At 39.2% G+C, this 17,155-nt stretch overlaps 1 protein-coding gene across 5 annotated transcripts in view; it reads right to left on the bottom strand.

The window, feature by feature from the left end:
• The window catches only part of SIPA1L1 (signal induced proliferation associated 1 like 1), a 228,744-nt gene that overhangs the window by 138,799 nt on the left and 72,790 nt on the right, over positions 1-17,155 (bottom strand). The window contains exon 1 of one of the 5 annotated variants that reach the window (XM_030451668.1): positions 9,056-9,104. The exons of the other annotated variants lie outside the window; for them this stretch is intronic. The gene's annotated coding sequence lies outside the window, so the exon portion shown is untranslated. Of the gene's footprint in view, positions 1-9,055; positions 9,105-17,155 lie in introns of those variants that run through there. 5 annotated transcript variants of the gene reach the window in all.

The following is a 17,155-nucleotide window of genomic DNA, read 5'->3' as shown; positions in this document are numbered from 1 at the left end:
GGTATTTTCTCAACAGAAGCACAGTGGGACATTTAAAACATCCAGTTGTGCAGTCAGTTGAAAGCCTTGCAGCAACAGGAACCAAGAATAACAGGCAGCATGGAAATACCAATACGTAGGGAAAAATCAGGAAATAAAAGGTTCCTCCCTCTCCTTCCCTGAAGGATAGAAAATAGAACACAAAAGGCAGAGCAAGACACTCTTTCCCAGAATACTACCAAGAGCAAGAGGTGTTCAACTAAATGACTGGTGCTGAGACATGTCACATAAGTAATAGAGTTGGACCAGATGATCCTTGAGGTCAATTCCAACCTAACATCCTATGACTCTGTGAAACTGAAAACTGCCAGCTTCACCATCAACACCAAGGGGTATTTCATATCACTCACTACTTAGGGAATGAACTGCTAAGGGATACAGGACTGCAAAACCAAAGCCTTAGCAGCATTAAAGGGGAGAAGAAAATACAAAATTAATTGCAATAGAAAATATTTTAAAACAAGAAACCAAAAAGATAGAAATACAACTAACTGTGAGTTAGATTTATGACACTAGCCAAACCAGAGAGATCCCAGAGAGATGTACCCTGAAGTATATTATTGTTGTAACAGCCTATTGTAAAATTTTTGCATCATCCTCCCAAGCATCTGTTACTACTTTGAATTAAAAAGCAGATGGTCTGACCCAATACAGCAGCTCCTATGACCCTGTATTTATCAGCAGGTGGAGAAATTAAGTTTGAGGTCTCAAGCAAGCAAAGCGAGATTAAAAAAAATTGATCACTAAATAGGTCTCAAAGCCATCTGGTATACAGCACTTAATGAAAATAAGATCCTCAAAAATTACAGAAAATTTATTTTCCATGGTCTCTGTACTGAGCCTTCCACAAACTCTGCCAGATGCAAATATGCCTTGACTCTAGAAGCCCAGAGATTATCAAGCTAATCAAAGCATCCTTTTTTTTCTTTAAACTAGTGAAGCAAAGCCATTCCAGGTGTACAGTGACATTTTAAGAGGTGGAAGTAGCCAGCACGTTTAGACAAAAGCTGGAGGCTGCTTTTAGTAAAAAATTCTCATAAGGTCATCAGACACCAGTGAAAGAAACTAATAAAACACAAGCAAAGGAAAAGCAGAAGAAAGTATACTTATGAAGGTATAAAAAGATATACCTTTGTGTTTTAACTGCAGGTTGAAAATGTGTGTGCAGGTGGTATTGGGTAAAGCTGCATTCCTAAGTTCAGTATTAGATGGAGAAAACAGCTCAAAATAATCTGCCAAAGAAGAGAATCTCAGGGAAAGGTATATAAACCAATAAGGCAGTAGCAGCAAATGGAAGAGAGTACACTTCTCTAAGTGAATAATGTCCCTCCTTCTTCAGGAAATCTTTCAAGCTTTACTGGTAAGAAGGTCACTTCCAGTTGCATGTGCCTACATGGATTTATTTTTTTAAAATACTCTGTTGGGGGAAAAGAAATTAAAAATTAACACAGGTGAAAAGTTACATGTTCCTGAATCACTGATGAGTCTGTGTTCTGAAAATGTGCAAACTAACCTGCTTAAGTTGCCAGGAAATACCATTGTAATACAATAAAAATTGCCATTTCCACTTAGAAACAGCCATAGGGAATGAGTTAATGTACAGGTTCTTAAATTAACAATCACTTGAAGAAGACCAAATCACCAAAGAGCCGGGTTACTTGGACCTTCTGGGTGCAGACACCAGAAAGATGCTCTCCAGCCTAACTCAGCAGCAGAATTTGGTACCAGCAAGAGCAGATGACTGGTCAAAACCTCCCTGCAGCACACGCCAGAAAAGCACCTCCTCTGTGTTTGAAGGACTTTGATCACTGCATATGAATCTATACATTTTCTCTAAATAAGCCAGAAGATGAGCTGATTTCTTGCATGTGGAGACTTTAATGAAAACCTCCAGAAAAAGCTCAAGTGCTTTCTTATGTTACAAACCTACAAGACACAGTAGCAAGCTACTCTAATGCCCAACACCCCTTCCCTACTATAAACAAGGACATCAGTAACCTGCATCACAGAAAAACTGCTCCCAGTTGTTAGTTCATATAAAATGTCAGCATTTGGTAGAGGGAGTTCATATTCTAATTCGATTCATAATCCAAGTAGTAGTGTTTAATTTACCTGTGTTTCTTTTCCCCAAGTAATATCACCTGGTGGTGACTTGGGGCTATCTTGGGACTAATTAATAGACACATAGTTTTAAGGTTGAATATTAATAAAGCCTTAAAATAACACTTTTTTTGCACTGTCATTTGTCTTTTCAGACCATTGTACTGGTCATTTACTTGCCCAAGGATTATTCTCTTACTATTTAAAACCTACTTCTAACATAACCAGTAAGCTGTGAAGTGCTTCAGTTTTCTGTGGCTGTCCCTTAAAGAGCACTCTCACTCATGGCAAATCATCAGATGTGACTGCTTCGAGTCCATCATTTGGTTCTGTGACACACTAGAGCTACAACTTCTGTGGCTGGTAACTCAGCAGGGTGCCAGTTAAAAAGCACATTTCACACAATCATTAACCACTGAGGAATTCACTTTTCTACTGTGTGTAGAAGTTAAAACCCCTCAAACCTAACAAAAATTCATCCCGTTCTATGAAACTAAGCATCCCCTTTGTGTGTGTGTGTGAGGGGTGAGGAACAGAACGTTTGGCTTGAAACCATTATTTAATGTCATTAATTGAACAATTTTCAAAGATATTCTTAAACATGGAAAAATTGACAGAGAAGAAACCAGATCGAATGGTTGTCCTAAAGTACCTTGGGGGGAAAGTGAATTCAATGCATACTAATGCCAGAAATTGAATAGATGAAGTCATGCTGCACTGACTTAGCTACACCAATGTCACTGCTGTGCAGGAATGCTCTTACAGAAGTTTAAGCCCATTTTTCAATTTATCTTGCTATTTATCAGTCCCTATTTACATAAGGACTGACCTCATCTTTTCCAAATTCTAGGAAAAAAGGCACCTGACATTTCTATGTATGTTCTACAGTGTCTCTAAGGTTTTACATTCCAGAGCACAGGCACACCAACTGTGCACCTATACAAGCTGAAGAAAATACTGTGCAGAAACCAAATGACTACCTACAGATTCCAATGTCAATTAAAAATACCAGTAAGTACTGACTTAGTGGGTTATATTAGACAAGCAAATCTGACAATAGTGCATATCTGAAATCATGAAAAAAAATCTTCATGTTTCCCTGGGAGTTTTGAAATAGAAAGTAAACAAGCTTAATGCATCTGTAATAGAAAATGTTAGTGAAATGCATAAAAAAGGGACTGTTGTGGAAAAGCAAAAGCTGGGACTACACTCCATTTCAGGCAGTCTGGTGCAGAGGTCTGCCAGATCACAGACTCCTCTTGAACCCTAGTACTTTTCAGATAGCAGACACATCCTCACCCCATGAGGTGTGCTGGCTTGGGCTGGGATAGAGTTCATTTTTCTTCATAGCAGGAATTTTGGGCTGTGTTTTGGATTAGTACTGAAAATAGTGTTGATAATAGAGGGAAGTTTTCATTCTTGCTGAGCAGTGCAAGGCCTTTTCTCTTTCTCCTCCCAACCCACCAGTGAGCAGGCCAGGGGTGCACAAGCAGCTCAAGAGGGGACAGCTGACCCCAACTGATATTCCATGCTATAAGACATCATGCTCAGCATGGAAAGCTAAAGGAAGAAAAAGGAAGAAAAGGAGGGACTTTCAGAAACCACTGAGCATGGTGGAGTCCTGCTGTCCTGGAGGTGGATCAACACCTGCCTGCTGATGGGAAGTAGTGAACTAATTCCTTGTTTGCCTTTTGCTCACCTGTGTGTGGCTTTTGCTTTACCTGAGAAACTGTCCTTATCTCAACCCATAAGGTTTTGTTATTTCTACCCTTCTGACTATCTCCACCCATCACACTGTGGGGGGAGTAAGTGAGCTGCTGGGTGGGATGTAGCTATCAACTGGGATTAAACCATAACCTAAGGGATCTCCCACTGACACTCCACTACATTCCAGTAACACAACACTCCAATCGTGGTCAGGTTCTGAGGACATTATACCACCTGCAACATCTTCACCCCTGGTCTCTCCCTTGAGGGCACTAATAAAAAGAGAAACAGAGCAATAGACAACTCATTAAGGGAGTTAGAAAACTGTGTTAGAAAGAGATGAGGTTTAACAATCCTTAAACTATTTAAAACACAAGTAAGCTCTTCAGATCTAATCAAGTGAAATAAACACCTGCAAAAGCGAAAAAGCAAACCAAATGTCTACAGAATGCTTTTTAAAGCAAGGTTCAAGAATGTTAAAAATCAAATGAAGAATCCATAAAACAATAACATTATGCAGCACCCACCTTGCTTTATAAATCTTCCATCTAATATTCAAGTCACTGTGGCCCAACCTTCCTATTCTTTTTTAAACCATTCTGACATCCTCCTCCTGGCACACACTGAACATACCTTCAGTTATAACTGTTACACTGATGCAGAAATTGTGCTATATGAAACCTGCATTTGAAAGTTCTTATTGTTTCTCAAATTTGTATTAGCCACAAAAGGTAAATTCTGTAGACATTTTATAGCACAGTAAAATATAAATACTGTGATTCAATGCCCAGATGAATTGAGTCCACATTTCTGATTTAGCTTACATTTTATTGCATTTGCTATTTTTGAGGAGGAAGCAACTTATGGCTACATTTTACCCATACAAATTTAAAAGGAAGTTCTCCAATTTAAACATTTTCCCTATGGATATGGTAACTTCTAGAGTGCACACGTGAAAAGAGTTCTGGTGATGCCCTGATAGTCATTTATCAAGACACTGGCAGCCAGCAGAACTTTATAAAAAAGAAAAATTATTTTACAGTGATAAAAAAATATCATACAAGAGGAGTATTTGGTTATACTGATTAACACCTGGAATCAGCACACAATTAACCATCATAACATAACACTGAAGCTGCTTTCATTTTCTAGAACAATTTAAAATGCTGCTGCAAAGCATCAAGGAGGCACTTGAGGTGGAAATGTTCTTCCTGAACCCTGCTTTAAGATCTGACATAACCCTATCATACCCACCTTCTGTAAATGTTAAACACTGCCATAAGCAGTGAAAATTTAATGACAGGTTAAGGAGGCCCACTCCATACTTCCTATAAAGTTTCTTTATGATCTTGTTCAGCATTTTAAAAACATAGGGAATTATTCCTACCCACTGCTCAGCTGCAAGGCTATAAAAACACTTTGCTCTACAAACGACAGGCTCAAAATTCTGCTGCTGGTTCACACACCACATCCTGAAAAGGATCACTGGTAAACCACGTGTAAGCAATAGATTTTCCTTAATTATTTCTTCTTAAGTAAACTTTGGGGTGCAATCTGTCAAACTGACAAGCTGTTGGCTGCCCTGGCTTCTCCAAGGTTGCTTCAGCTAAGCCCATTCCTAACCCATCAAATTATTTGCTTACTTCCTTATGTCTCCCATTATTTCTGAGAGGTGACAGCTCTTGCATCCACCTGCTATTCCATCCTTTGCACTTTCTGTAGCCATCTCCCCCATCACTGGCCTATTCCTTCCATGTTTTCCAGTTCCTAAGTCTGAAATATTAAATACACTTAGTGGATTTTTAAAAATTAGAAGTAACACTGGATTATGAGATGACATTAGGTGACAGGTAAGAATTAGGGAACCAAAACAGTTCTGGTACAAGTACAGAGTGTTTACATAAGGCAGGGGAAGAAGAAAGGAAGCTCAGCATTTTTTGTTGGATTCACTGAAATCAAAGTCTCCATCAAACCCTCTTCTAGTCCAAATTCCCTATACTTCTACATCTGAAAACCAGATCACTCGAAATACTATGAAATAGTTTTGTAAAAAAAACGAGCAATTAAAGCAATAACTGAGGCTTCAATTGTTTTTGTCACTAATGCAGTGGGGTGGGTTTTTTTCAGATAAGACAAAAGATGATGGAGGCTTTGATAATCTTGCTGTGATTTGCTGGTTTTACCTTCAAGAAGTTAATGCAGTGAGCCATTTGTATTTGTCATTTATCTTTTGTACCAAAAAGCCTGATAAGAATTTTGAAATCTGAATTCTGTACACAGCAAGAGGTCCCAGCTAAGGTGTTTATGGTATCACCACTATGACTACAAAGCTCATACACCTGCTTTCATAACCATGGGCCAGCTCTCTCTCAAAGGACAGCAAGCACACATGGCCCATTTTTTTTCCTGTTTTGGATAGTCTGCAAACTGATTCTCATATTTAGAGAGGCAAGTCCTATTCCTTAACTGTTCTTTAAGCCATGAAGATGCAGTTTTCAGCTACGGGCACTTGTTCAGCTGGAACTGATTGTTCAGTTCAATTATTTCTGTTCTTCTCATTTCAGTAAATGCAAGTCCTTCCTATCAACAGATTGATACTAAGGCCTGAGTTTTAGTACAAGACAAATTCTCTTCCCTTCTTTTTCTACATTCAACTTAATGTTAAAGAAGAGGCACTATTCATTTGATTATAGAAAAGAAAATTCACACATGTTTTTCCAAACGTTAGTGAATGTCAAAACCCACAACTGGGTATAAATTGCTAATGAAAGGCAGGAACAACCAACCACAGGTGTCCCAATCTATGTGAGCAATAGCACAACATCAATGCATCCACCACTGCAGTTCCCAAGACCCTTGCATTCAGACCTATCTTTCCTCTCACACCAGGGCAGATGGGGAAGAAGAGCTGCTTCTGGCTTGCCCCAAACCTCTGCAACCCCCAGACAACCAATCACCCCCAATTTAATAAGCCAGACAGCTTTCTGCAGCCCTTTTCTCTCTCCTACCTTAATCCCCGAAACAGCTCTGCTTGTCTCTAACCCAACTCCCCTCCTTCCTTTTGGACCTACTTGTCTCCTTGCTCCCCTTGGCTCAGCATCTTTTTTCTGGCTTCCAGACAGGAGAAAACTAAGGGCTGAAGAGAAGATAAAAGAAAAGCCTTCTCCAATGCTGCATGTTCTCATTAGGCCCATCCTATCATAAAGGAATTGCTGCTTCATCAGACGAACACTGTATTATTTCCAAGAAACCATAATGGGATCATACCAGGAACATCTATGAGCATGTAGCAGCTGGGAAAACACTTATATCACAATACAAGTATGCAAAAGGAAATAATTATGATCCGACATGCAATCTTAACTTTTAACACAATTCCAGAGAATTCAATGGTTCATCTGAACAGTATCCTAAAATGTGCTGCAGCATAGGATTTCTGAAAAATATCTCACAGTGATCTTATAGGCAAAACACAGCTGTATTCTCCTAGACATTCATGTTTTTCTGCCCTGCAAAAAAAAAAAAAGTCAATTCTATGTCCCTTATCGGCTGTCCAAATGCCACCCCATTGATCTGTCTGATCTGTTAGGGACAGCACAGATGTGGACATCCACAAGGTCCCCAGGAGCTGAGCTGGGCACTGCAGACAAACATCAGAGCTTCAGCTTAGCTGCTGGGCTGTCTCTGTCAGGACCAGGAGGACTGAATCCTCCCATCTCCTCCATCCCTTCTGTCCTCTATTTCTAGCCTACAGTCACTTCCTTGCACTAGAGGCACATTCAGTTCCAAACGGGAAGAAAACTAACCCAGTAACAAAACCTAAATTGGTCTCTGTTTGTGCTGAGATGATGCAGCAGATCAGCTTATGGTACATGTGAGAACCAGGGAGAGGAATGAAGAGAGAAAAGGAGCAGAAAGAAAATACCAGTCCTTCAGGGCACTGATTACTTTAAATGCAAACCCACCATCATTGAAGTTTACAGACATTTCCTATATAACTTTACTATATCCTAAATATTTTAAGAATGTGTGTATGTCTTCCATGTTAAAGAAGAAAACAAAATATAACGTGTGTGTAGAAATCTCATGGATTAAATAAACTGAAATGTGTTTGCATTAAAGCACTCAAGGAATGTCTCCTGGAGAGGGCAAATTACATCTAAGGGCCAACCTAGCCCACAAATTCCTATTGCACAGCAATTTGTAAAGCTGTTTATTTCCCTGAAAATGTCTATTTCTAAACTGGGGAGTAAAATCTTAGAATTCCTCTTGCTCAAGCTGAAACAAGTTTTGTTATAAGGATGTATGGCTCTTTATCCATACAGTACCATGTATGGCAAACACCATCTCAGAAGCAGCTGCCTACTGCCAACCTAGTAACTGTGAGTTTCAGAACAAAGTTAAGACAAAACACGGTGTTTAAGAAACTGATTAACACATACAACACATCCAGAGTGTAAAAATCAGTAATTCTAGAAGAAGGGAGCTTTGAAGACTGGCTTTCATAGTATTTACCCCTACTTTCACAAGAGAATGTTAATATTAATTCAGGTGCAAATGAAGATCTCACTGGGTGCCTCCCTTCATACACCTACAAATGTGCACAGATCCAGTTAGATGTACTCCTGTGATGAACTAACTCATTCTGAGACTGCTGCCAAACCAAGTAGGCAGCTCACAACCCACCACCCCTTTTTTCTCTTGCTCAAAATTTCTAAAAAAAAATAAATAAAAAAAATCAGTCCCTTAACTCTTCTCCAACATGGTTCTGACAACCAAGAGGGGAGCTTTTGGCTTTCATTTCAGTACTTACTCCCCAAACAGCTGTAAAGTATAACAATTAATTAATAATGTTTTGATATAAGACAGCTCACCCAGACACTACACAGGACAGATTTACTATTCTCATTGTTAAATAAAACATTCAGAAATCCCAAGAGATTTTTGTTTCACAAAAGTTGACAGAGATGAGCACTGCTTTTACTGTCACTGTTTAGGCTTATAATAGAAGTATACTATTCACTGCAAATGACCAAAGCAAAGAAAAAAAAAAAGCAGCTTCCCCTAACCACAGATCATTCTTCTCAATTATGAATTATGAAAACTAAAACCATCCATTTTTAAACTGCACTTCTCTGCACATTCACATTAATACGTTCAGCTAATTCATCTTATGAATTTTATGTTCATAAATAAGACCTCCACTTACAGAGAGATGGTTTCTCTTGGAAATATCACAGATATTTGAAGAAGGGCCCAAAAATCACTCTTCAAATATGCAGTAGCTGGTAAAATAGAAACAAAACCAAATATACAGATAAAATATCCTTGTTCAGAGTCAGCTAATTCAAGACTTAGATAGCCAATGTGTTGGACAACAATACTCCTGGAAAACATAGAATTCCAATGAGAGCATCTACCACAAAATATAAGCAGTGTCAAAGAGTAGTTCTTTCATCTTGCTGCTTATAAATCAACTCCTCTCACCCTTCCTTATCCTGTTTTGGCTCTCTTCTTCTTTCCCCTTTTTTCTTCTAATAGTTTCTGGCTCTTACAGTCTTCCCTTCCATTCCTCTGAGTGCCCAGCCCTGCCTCCCAGCTTAGCATCTTCTCTTTCCTTGTTGTTTTTCAGCCTTCTCTGGTATTTGAATCCCAATTGTTTCCTCCCTCTGCTCTGTACTGGCTGCCAACACAGACAGCATTACCAGTACCGAACAGATTGTCCCTCCACTCTCATTTTGGAGACCCAGAGCTGAGAAATGCTGCTATTTCAGAGGAAAGAGATGATGCAAGGAGAAGACAACCTCTGGCACTGCACTCAGACACACACAGACCCCTGCAAAGTCTGCCCAGGGTTACAAGTGGTGAGCGAAGCAAAACCAGGACTAAGCTGCCACAACACTAAACTTAAACTAAGACAATGTGAAATCTGTCCAAGCTAGAAGCCTTTGACAAAAAGGACTTAGAAGTGGGACAGCTCTTTCACAGTACAAAAGCCCCTCTTCAGGTTCCAAGTGATGGGACTGCTGGAGCTACTTGTCTAACAACATGCAGACTAAGCTAAAAATACAGTTTGGGTTTTTTTTTTTCCTGCACTCCAAGTCCCAGAGCTCTGATGGATGAGTCAAGGTAGCAATAACACTTCAGGAGGAGCACTTCAGGCAAACCATCACCAACCCACCAAGCTGTGAACCTTGGCTGATGAAGGACCGACTGCTGAGCAACCCCCAGCTGCTGTTCTCCAGGGCAGGAGAGGGCACACAGCTCTTGGTAACCAAGTTTAGGTGTTGCCACCCACAGTCATCAAGCAGACTGACTCAGAAAAGGATCATTTGTAAGTAGTGAAAAAATCTCAAGCAAACTCCAACAGAAGGGTTTGAAGAACTACACTGTACAGCTTCAGACTCTGCAGTTTTATCCAAATGCATCAGACCCTGTGCTGCAGCACAACCCATCATTGAATACTTTATTAGCAAAATTGTGCCATGCTCTGGAGTTCAGACTTCACAAACCCAACCAGCATCTGGATGGGGGAACCAGAACTACCCCTTCCAAAGGAGGGACCAGCTTAAAAGTATTCAGTGAACTAACCAAACTCAAACCAAACTCAAAACATCTTCCAGTTAACGGTTTTTGGATTTTTTTTTTTTCCACTGGCAACTTCTACTGTGCAAGCTGCCTACTTCATCCCCTGATGGTTCTACCAGATGAGGTTTTCAGTTTTAAATCTGACTGGGACTTCCAGGAAAATAAAACACCTATCAGCACTACTACAGTAGCAAGATCTATTATTTCAACACCTGTTCACAAGTGAGACTAATTCCACTAAAGGTGGAGAAAAGAACATAAACAGAAAAATCAATCTTCACTTCAAAGTGTAACAGTTTCCTAAAGGTCAGTAATGTAATTCTATTGATCTGGGTCTTGTGATTTTCATTTTTAGCAAATATCCATACATTTTCCTCCCAGTTAAAAAAGGCAAGCTCATGTAAAACTCTGCTGCACAACTACATTTTCAGTCCTCCAGCCATTTGGAATTGTTTTCTCCTTGTTTTGCACTTAAAATGCCTTCCCAGACATGACAAATTAAACAGAAGCCCAAGTATCAAGTAGAAGCTATTATTAAACCTACAGGGAAAAAAATACTAAAACAGATTAAATTTGCATCCATTCATCTTCTGTTGTACTTTCATGTCTTACATTTACCAGTATAGCCTATTTCATAGTATCAAATTAAAGAGGAGAGACTTGGAGTATCTTCTTGGAGTAGAGGGCTTAGTGCTGTTTGAATGGTGTAATTGGCAGGATCAGCAAAGGATGCTGACTCCTGGCTCAGCAATTCACAGAAGAAATGTGTCCAACTGCAACCATTTAGGAAAAAGAGCCATTAAGAGACTTCTGGAGAGCCTCCAGTTGCCATGGCTTCAGCATTCAGCACACAGGTACCCTGTTGTGAGAATCTGAGCTGATGTTTTGAACCATGGTTCTTTAGGAAGTGGCTCTTGGTCTTCACAGGGGGAGACCCATCAGCCTGGCAGTCCCCAAATTTCCATTACAGTGTATATTCTTCAGCTACCAGGCAATACTGTCTGCTGCTGAAGCTATAGCAAGTCTGCTCAAAAGACAGATACAGTACAATAAAAATAGTCACATAAGCCACTCACTTGTCTGGCTTCTTTTATCTTGGCAAGCCAAAAACCTCTTTCTCTGTGCTTATATACTAATGTGACTCAGGCAAGACAACCTTTAAGTCACTCCTAGTCTTGCCCAGATGGGAACTGCAGAAAAACATCAGACATTCAAGTAGGTGGTTAGCAATACCAACACAAAATTAGTTATTCCCTCCAAGTCTTCCTGAGTGAAATACCAGTCCAGCAAAGCTCTGCAAGATAGCTTTGTGGGTGGTGGGCTCCAAATTATACTCCCATACAACAGAACACAAGGAGTGTTATCTTCTGAGTTTTGAAAAATCTTCATTTCTGCCAGATACAACTCAATTTCTGTAAGAATTAGTAACTTCATGATGGCTTTTCCATAGCATTCTGGCTTGGATGGCTTACATTGACTCAGGAGCTCACTGGGGCCATCAAAGCCTACAGCAAGGCTAAACCTGTAACAGCACATGGCAATCTTGGCATCTCATCTAGATAATGAGAGACCCTATGGGCCCACAAGGAAGCAGCCAAGAATGTTGGGGAATGTGACATTCTGAAGATATTCTCCTTGAAAGAAAAAAAAAAGAGACAAAACCAAACAATTGATCTTTGAACTAGAAAAATTAACACATAGTTTAATCCCCCTTCTTACAATAATGTGTACTAGAGCACATAAATAACTAGTCTCAACAATTCCTAAACTGTTATTTTCTTGCTTTGAGAACTGGTAAAACACAGGAGAGAACTCAGAGCAATAAGAAGTGGGCTACATGTCCTTTAAGAATAATAAAGAAATAAGACAAGTCTTCAGAAGTGTTTAAGAAAAATAATACAATTATTTGTAACTATATAATCAGAATGCAATTCCAGTGCTTAGAAAGATTTGGATATATTGCTGGGGAAAAAGAGAAGGGGTGAAAATCTAAGTATTTCAAATCTGCTCAACACCACTGTCCTAGCTTTCAAATACAACATAGATGCTTCTTATACATTCCAAGGAACAGATCCTAAAATCTAGTTCTAAGGTTACTAAAAAAGGAAGGACAACAACTGAAAACAAAACCTTCCTAGTTTGGTTACATATATGTGGTTTTCCAAGAACTGTTTACAGTAAGGAAACAAAATGTAAAAACTGGTCTTATGTATGATTTGTGAGTTAATGTAAGTGCAAAACTACAGGAACAGATTTCTCTTCCCCTTCACCTCCCCTTCTCAAACAGAAAAATTCCTTCCCACTTCTGAGTCTACCTTTCTTGGTCTTCTTGTAAAAGAAGAAATATTTCAAATTATTTCAAACATGAAATATTTCAAATATAATCAGTGGAGTGATCAAAGAAGTTACACACTCTACAAGATAGTGATATTCATACTAATTCTACAGACTTGTCACGCTTGGTAATTCATCTCTAAGCTTTTGCAATGTCAGACCAAGTTTCAACACAAAAGTTTTTCCTTTTAAACTCTAGCTGATGTCATATGCTGTGATTACACCTTTATTAATAAACAACTTAGACTTTACTTGTAGCTGTGTATGACCATTTTAGCTCTGATTTTATTTTATAGCTTTGCTGTGAAATAGCAATAATACTCTAACTCATACTTCACCAAAACCCAACATGTATTTAGAGCAATAATGATTTGAGAGTATTTATCAGAGCTGGACAGCACATACCAAAGTATGACACCACCTTTCAGCCTTTTAAAGAATTCAGACTTTCAGCAACTCGTTTGGGTTTTATACCACCACGCCAGCTTCTTCACAAGGATTGCTTTCTATCACAAATTTAACAACACAAAAGTTAATTTCTATGGACCAGTAGATCAAAACAAAGTGGCAAACACACACTTAAAATGGCCTTAACCTAAAACTGGACCACCTTCCCCTTTTCCTTTAGAAGTGTATGTGCATATTTACTGGTTCAGAGATCTGAATGTCAGAGTAACATAAAAAGCAGTCTGAAAACTCAAGACTCCTTATAGACCATGTGAAAATATTTGCTGAAGGGCAGAACAATACTTTGACCACATAATCAGGAGTACTTTACATCATCTGTGAAACCAGACCATGAACTCCGGGTCCAACAGAGAGGCACAGGTGGGAATGCAGAACTCCTCCACTTAAGAGGAGGAGCACAAAGATATTTCTCTGATACTATGGAGAGAATGTGGTGTTTTCAGATCCACTAGAATGAATTTTCAGGAACAAAATTCAAAACACCCCCATTGCCTCTTTGATGTGTAGAATAGGTTTTGTAAAGTTTTAGAAATAAACTTCCTGAGCAGTTGTTTTTTCCTTACTTCTGCATTAACAGAGAAAACATTCAGAATCAGGAAAACATAAATCAACTTGGTAAAAGGAAATTAATTACCAACATCCACGTGAATAGGGCAGCACCATTACACCTGAAGGGAGATTGAAGCGCTCTGGAAAACAAGGAACCTGATAATCCTACCACTGCCCTACAGGAGGCTGATCTCTCTCTCCTAACATGGTATTTCCCACCAGAAAGCCCCTCAAAGCATGTTTCCTACAGTTTGTTATTGTTCAGACTCCCAAGTTGCCAAACAAACAGCACTGAGTTTTTAAACATCACCACACCAATCTAATTCACCAGCAAGTCTTCACAACTACCAACTCAGAACTAGAAGAAAGAAATTGGTGAGGTCTCAATGCCTCTAAAAGGCAAAAACCCCACTTTATATGGAGAGTTGAGTAAAAGTAGCATTATTAATCTCTGGCAAAGCAAGCAGTGTAATTCAAAGCTCATGACTCTCCTAGATAAGAGATCAAAACAAAAGAAAGTTTCATTTGTTCCCTTTGTGACAATTCACTCCCAAACCCTGAAGCCACAAAAGGAAGCTTCTTCCACTTTTTTTCATGTTTGAACTGTCTGTATTTACAAAGTCAAAGGACACATTCCAAACATTTATCCTAAATCCACACTAGAACACAAACGGGCTTTTATGTGTCCCATCAACTGTTTCTCAGGAAGCAGCATCATTCAAACTTACTTTCTAATAAATTCTTCAATGCCTGTAAGAGCTGAATTACAGATGCCCAAAAGTCTGTAGCACAAGTAGGATACTTCAATGATAAAGATGCATGTGGGGAAAAGTCAGGAATGCAGGGTTATTGTTTCAGCAATGTGAAGAGCAAATGAAGAGCTACTGTAAAGGGATGAGACAGTGTGCAACATTCATTCTGCAAAGCAAAGACTGAAGGAGCAAGCTGTGCCTGGCAGGAGCTGAACTCCAGCAGCAAAGAAGCACTAACAGCAGTACAGATTCTCACAAACACCTCTGCACTGCCACCATACCCCCAGCAGACATCACCACCACCACAGAACATGACACCTGCCCCTTTGCTTTCTAAGCAGCAATTTGCTAAACAAATCTCTGCAATGCTTTTTCCCAGCTAAAATAGAAGCCTTTTTTTCCACACCCCTTTCAAAAACAGTGCCTTGTTGAAAGGAATTCTTTGTTCTTTGAAATAAAAAATAAAATAGTTGATTCAGGAAAAAAAACCAAAACCAAACCAAAGGAGCAGAAGCTCCAGACTCAACAGTTGCAATCAATATTTTAAATAAACAACCTTAAGCTTACCGAGAAGTACATTAACTCCAGTGTTTTCCTCATGACTTTAAAATGCCAGGAGATTCCCCTACCTTTGAGAAGCAAAGAAAACACAAGGGAAAAAAATAAAAGGGGGTGTGGGGTGTGGATTGGAGATACAAGTGAGCTTATCAGCTACTCAAACCAGGAACAAGACTTCTCCAAGCACCACCTCCTTGCATAATTTAGAAGTATAATGTTTTAGGAACACGAAATACAAGGTAACATGTCTGCGTCCCCTATGTTTTAATGTAATGACATTTTGGTACTAAGAAACTGAAAAGAAACTTGTACTCATATATACTCCTCTACCACAAAGTGCAAAAAAAACCATACCTGGTTCTGATTTTCCATAATAATTAATATGAAAAACATTTCCTTATAGTTCTGCAACAAGTATTTTGTGTCAGAACTACTTACTGTATAAACACTTTTTCAAACCCTAAATCTGAAAATGCAGGTCTGGTGTACAAATCTGAACTGTAAAACAGCAAGCAAAGGCAGATTAAATAAGAAGCAGAAGAAAACTGTATTGTATGCCCAGAGAGATCAGCTGAATTAAAATTATGAAATGGTATTTCTTAATTTATGTTTGCCTTGATTAGGACGATCCTGAGTTGCAGGCCAAACAAGAGGTATTACTTCTACACTTCATTGGTCAGTTTAGAACTGGAGCACAATCACTACACAGGTATTAAAACAGATTGTAAATGTTCTATAGGTAGATAGGATTTGCAGCTGAGATGACAAACCAGGCAGCAGTCTCTGTAAGGCTATAGCTGGAGCACCAAACCCAAATATAAGGCTTGGTTCTCTCTGAAAAAGGGAAGAGAACAGTATCAGTTCTCTACGCCCAGTCAAAAGGCAAGGAAGAAAACTTCATATTTTTTTCCATATTAAAAAAAATTAATTAAATAAAAAAAATTAAAAAGAAGACTGCCAGGAAACAAAAAACCAGCAACTGTAATCCTGCAGTTATAAAAGATGGTTTTTGCCACTTTCTGTGTCAGAATCTGAAGTATGCATTAATGCAGCCTTGCCATTTCCCACATGCACAGTAAAGCCCTAAGATTCCTTGCACTGATGTGCTTCAGAGTTCTCTCATCTGAGGGCTAAATCTCCACTTCCATTTAATAGGCAAAATTAGAAAACAGCTTAAATCCTGATTATATAAAAATATCAGAAGAAGGTCAGGCACAATCCTCTTTGCTCTGCAGATGAACAGTTCCAAAAGTGACCTTAGAGCACTAAGACCATTTCACTCACTGCCTGGGAGCCCCTGTGGACTGCAAGCAGGTAACTGCAGAGCTATCCCAGAAAAATAAGGAACTATGTATTTGGTGAACACAGAGTAACAGCAAAAATAGACTAAAAAACGTAGTAGACATGGCTTTGGACATGTCACAGGAGGACAAATGTTTTGGGTTGGAAGGGACCTTCAAAGGTCACCTAAGCCCAACCTCTGCAACAGGCAGGGACTTCTTCACCTGCACAGGTTACTCAGAGCCATGTCCTACTTGGCCCTGAACACTTCCAGGGAGGGGAATCTACCTATCTACCACCTCTCTGGGCTTTGTAGAAAATTCCTTCCTTATGTATAAGCTAAATCCACCCTCTGAGTTTAAAACCATTACCCCTTGTCCTATGACAGGAGGCCCTGCTAAGAAGTCTGTCCTCATCTTTCTTACAGGCCTCCTTTACACGTTGAAAGGCCACTATGAGGCCTCCCCAGAGCCTTTTCCAGCCAAAAAAAAGAGAAAAAGCATCCAGTTTATCCAAATCTTTGACCTGCTCTTCTGAATACCCTTCCAGGATCTATATAAAGACAGTCATGAACCTCAACATTCCGTTCTACATCCAAGCCATTTTAATTTTAAAAAAGCTAAAAAAACCCAGATTACACTTTAGTAACAAAGAAATGATGACTGCTTTGCAGAATAATCCAAGAAAGAGACCGCAACTTAATTCCACAGCAAAAATACTAAGCTGCTGATGCCTTTACCTGATTTTCTCTCTCAAGTTTCTGTTCCTACCAAATACAC

This window comes from Calypte anna, chromosome 5A (genome assembly GCF_003957555.1).
Source record: "Calypte anna isolate BGI_N300 chromosome 5A, bCalAnn1_v1.p, whole genome shotgun sequence".
NCBI lineage: Eukaryota > Metazoa > Chordata > Aves > Apodiformes > Trochilidae > Calypte > Calypte anna.
The sequence above is the reverse complement of the archived record's forward strand: the minus strand, read 5'-3'. Positions and strand labels throughout refer to the sequence as shown.